Source organism: Tachyglossus aculeatus, chromosome X1 (genome assembly GCF_015852505.1).
Source record: "Tachyglossus aculeatus isolate mTacAcu1 chromosome X1, mTacAcu1.pri, whole genome shotgun sequence".
Taxonomy (NCBI): Eukaryota; Metazoa; Chordata; class Mammalia; order Monotremata; family Tachyglossidae; genus Tachyglossus; species Tachyglossus aculeatus.
The window spans coordinates 9984034-9988549 of NC_052101.1; the positions used below are offsets into that span (position 1 = coordinate 9984034).

General features: G+C 42.1%; 1 non-coding gene across 1 annotated transcript; it reads right to left on the reverse strand.

The window, feature by feature from the left end:
- Positions 1-3532: 3532 nt before the first annotated feature.
- On the reverse strand, positions 3533-3669 carry LOC119920628. Its single transcript, XR_005448359.1, has one exon. It is a non-coding gene; the product is annotated as a small nucleolar RNA SNORA7 (small nucleolar RNA).
- Between the last annotated feature and the right edge of the window lie 847 nt (positions 3670-4516).

Sequence of the window (4516 nt, forward strand, 5' to 3'; positions counted from 1 at the left end):
GTTCGTCCTATCATCTCAGGAAAGTCACTGAACTTCTCCGTACCTTAATTTCTTCATCTGTAAAATGGGGATCCGGTATCTGTTCTCCCTCCTACTTCGACTGGGGCAAAGGAACTGTGTCTTACAGTCTCTAGACTGTAAACTCATCTCTAGCCTGCAAGCTCGTCTCTGGACTCTAAACTTTGGGCAGGCTATGTGTCTGCGTATTCTTTTGCATTGTACTCCCTCAAACTCTTAATAGAGTGCTCTCCACGAAGTATGTGATCAACAGATAGCATTAACTGATTGATTACCTGCCGGATTTGAATCTACTCCGGCTTTTGGACTAGTTCTTGACACATCTGAAGTGCTTAACAAATTCAATAATTATCATTAATTATTACCACCGTAGCCATGTTTCAGGCCCCAGGTTTGGCCGCTGAAGCTTCCTCTCCACCAGTGGCCCCCATCGCTACCTTTTCTTCCCCCAGGCACTCAAAAATTCGGCTACATAATGATCTTACTTGCTAAGGGTTTTGATCACAGAATTCCCTGTAGCGCTCTGCATAATATTCAATATCCTCCTTCTGGGCTCCCATTCCAGGTTGCCCTGAATAAATGATCTCAATCATTTCCCCTTGATGTTTAATAAATTCCTTTGCCCCAGGCAAGCAAATCTGCTCTCAGCTCCTTTCAGAGCATTTCCCATTCCAGAAGGTAGGCCATTTTCCAAGTTGTTTAACGCTGTAGGAAGAACTACATGCTTCCTTACTTACTGAAATACACCCATACATATCTCCAATCCTCTCCTTATTCAAACACTTTCCTGAAATCCCCATGAAATTAGTTCCTATAATTTAATTGAACAACCTCCAAAATGATAGAGATTTTTAAAGTACACTTTTCTGTGCCTCAGTTTTGTCCACTGCACTTATCTCTAGATTTTAAAGTTGTTATGGGCAGGGAGTGTGTCTACCAACTTTGTTATATTGTACTCTCCCAAAGACTTAGTACAGTACTCTGCATAGAGTAAGTGCTCAGTAAGTACAATTGATTGATTAATCGATTGACTGAATTAAATCCTTCTCTCTCCTATTTATACTGTGAACCCTACGTAGGACAGTCGTGTCCTAATCACAATCAATATTCATTCATTCAATCGTATTTATTGAGCACTTACTATGTGCAGAGCACTGTACTAAGCACTTGGGAAGTACAAGTTGGCTATCTTGTATAGTCCCCAACCCTTAGTACAGTGCTCATCACATAGTAAGTACTTAACAAGCATTATTATAATAATTACTATTATTATTATTATTCCAGGAATTTTACTAAGCAATGGGGTAGAAACAAGATAGTCAAGGTGGTCACCGTCCCTGTCCCACAGGAAAACAAATATTTATTCTTGGCTTTACAGAGGGGGAAACTGAGGCACAGATAAGTCAGGTGACTTGTCCAAGTTCACCCAGCAGGCAACCTATGGAGCATACAGTAGTGAGAAGACCCAATCCCTGTCCTCAAAGTGCTTGCAATCAAGCTTTCACTGAATAGAAAAATAGCCAAAGAATCAGTGTTTCCCTCAGATGAAAGTCTTGGAAAAGAGTTTTATCGTTAACTTTTACACTGAAAATGCATCTAATTGGACTGTTAACACTAATTATCCTTCATATTAGATATGTTTTAGTATTAGACATGTTTTGTAATCAGGACATCACAATGTACACTTCTCCTGGTACTAACTAGGTCAGGAAATAAGGAAAAAAGACATTTTCAGAGCTAAGTGATTTGAAGGAGAGGTATATTTTCCTTTTTGTGAATTTTTCCAGCAGTAATGACTCATGTTGCTTCATGGATTTGTATCACATTTTGATGATGAATCGAGATACTATGAAATCAGCAGTCTATTAGCTCATTTTCTCTCTCTTATCCTTTGATAAAATTGTTTCCCAAAAAATGACAGGAATGTGCACATATATTCTAGTATCTATCTTTTAACAATTCAAAATGGGAGCATTCAATTGCTGGTGCATTTGATTCCAGATATATATTAAACAAAATGAGAAAGAAGGTAGCCTTCATTTGTTTAGATACCTCAGTAAAATTGCAAGCCTAAAGACTGCTTTTCCAGATGCAAATCTTTGTTTTGCTCAGTTCTTATAATATAAGCACAGGGTCTTGAATATGCATTGATTATTTTAATGAGCATAGGGTAAATCTCACACAGACCCACTCTTAAACGAGGAATGTGTGCTAGCTAGACTACAAGATGATAATCTATATCAATCCTAAACATTTGATTTTAGTTTTCTAATGAGGAATAACAATGATATTTTATGTGCACGGGTCTTACATTTCCTACCTGTGAGCAGACAGGGATATAACACGGCAGAATCCCAATTCTCACCAGACCAGAGTAAGTCTGCAGTTAAGGCAGTGTTTTAGTTTAAGAGCTGTATCGCTCAATAACTGTTGCTATTAGACTATTTTATCTTGGCTGAAGAAGACTTAATATTCTTTCCAGAATACTTCTTTATCGATGTATTTAGTCACTTTCCTTCTGCCTGACACTTGCACTTGGATTTACATCCTTTATTCACTCCCACCCTTGATTTCACAGCACTTATGTCAATCCATTCAATGGTGCAGCACACTGTGCTAAGCATTAGGGAGACTACAATTCAACTGAATTAGCAGACACTTTCCCTGCCCAAAGCGAGTTTGCAATCTAGAAGGCATATCCATAATTTAATGTGTGTCTCCCCTTCTAGGCTGGAAAGCTCCTTGTGGGCTGGAAGAATGCTTACCAACAATACGGTTTTTCACTCTCCCAAGCCCTTAGTACAGCGGTCTGCACGCAGCAAGTGCTCAAGAAAAACCATTGAATGATTGATTGACAGTAAAGATTTATTCATCTCACTCTCGGTGAAGTCTGTCTGTGCTCTGGGGAGGAAGATGAGATTGTTGGCTCAGTGAAAAGAACACGGGTTTTGGAGTCAGAGGTCATGGGTTCAAATCCCTGCTCTGCCAATTGTCAGCTGTGTGACTTTGGGCAAGTCACTTCACTTCTCTGTGCCTCAGTTACCTCATCTGTAAATGGGGATTAAGACTGTGAGCCCCCTGTGGGACAACCTGATCACCTTGTAACCTCCCCAGTGCTAAGAACAGTGCTTTGCACATAGTAAGCGCTTAATAAATGCCATCATTATTATTATTCCCCAAATTGTCGCTTAACTTGTTGAGCTCAGGCCAGTTGTTGTTGTTGTCTTATGCCATCAAGCCGAGTCTGACCCATAGTGATGCCATGGACACATCTTTTCCAGAACGCCCCACCTCCATCTGCAATTCTTCTGGTAGTGGAACCAGAGTGTTTTCTTGGTAAAAATACAGAAGCGCTTTACCACTTCCCAATCGCTTAGCACAGTGCTCTGCACACAGTAAGTGCTCAATAAATACGACTGAATGAATGAACCATTGCCTCCTTCCACGCAGTAAACCTGGGTCTCCACCCTTGACTGTCTCCCACGCCGCTGTTGCACAGCACAGGTGAGTTTTGACTTGTAGCAGATTGCCTTCCAGTCGCTAGCCACCGGCCAAGCTAGGAATGAAATGGATATGCCTCTGCTTGACTCTCCCTCCCATAGTCGAGACTGGTCGAATACTGGAAACCTCCAGGCACAATCCTGAGAGGTGACTGGCCAGAAGCAGCTCCCCCACAAAAATGTCCTAAGCCTCTCAGGGGGACTGAATCTATCAAGTCATGGGATGGTGACAGGAAATTCCCAGGACGTTATCAGGAAATATTATGCAGAGCTCTTTCCTTATTAGACAGTGAAACTACACTTGGAACATCCACTATTTACCCAAGGGAAGCCTGGATGGGCAGAAGATAACTCTGTCTGGTGAGTGTGGGGGTCGAAGCCACCTTGGCAACTCCCACAGGGGACAGGGCAGATGCATCTACCATCTTCATTATCGTCAATGTTACGGGAGGAAGGGCTTTCAGGTAGAGGAGGGGTGAAAGTGAGGACGGGAGAGGTTGGGAGAAACAAAGGAATGACAAACATAATCCATCCACCTTCAGAGCCAACCCACTCAGAAGTCCCAGTGGAAGTCCAACCCAAGATGATTCGCCTCCCAGTGCCATGACAAACATAATCCTTCCACCTGCCTAACCATCACCATCACCTAAAGCACCACACCCAAAAAGAAGTCCCAAAGTCAGGCCAACCCAAGATGGTCCGATGTCATACGTCATCGCTATCATGACTGCCCAGTGCCACGATCATCTTTGTTACTTGGACAAGAATGAAATTGGGACTTTCCAATGCACTTTGGAACTTTGCACTTTCTGCTAAGATGGAAACTCCTGTTTTAGTCCAGCCCCAGGTGGTGTGACAATGGCAGTGGCATGACCGGAGAGAAATAGTAGGAGAAAGTGGTAACTTGCTCATGTCACTAGTACAGTGGCTGAGAAATATCTTTTCATTGCCTCTGCCAGGTTGGTAGAGGAAAGAAATTCCTTAAATTGCATCTGCCC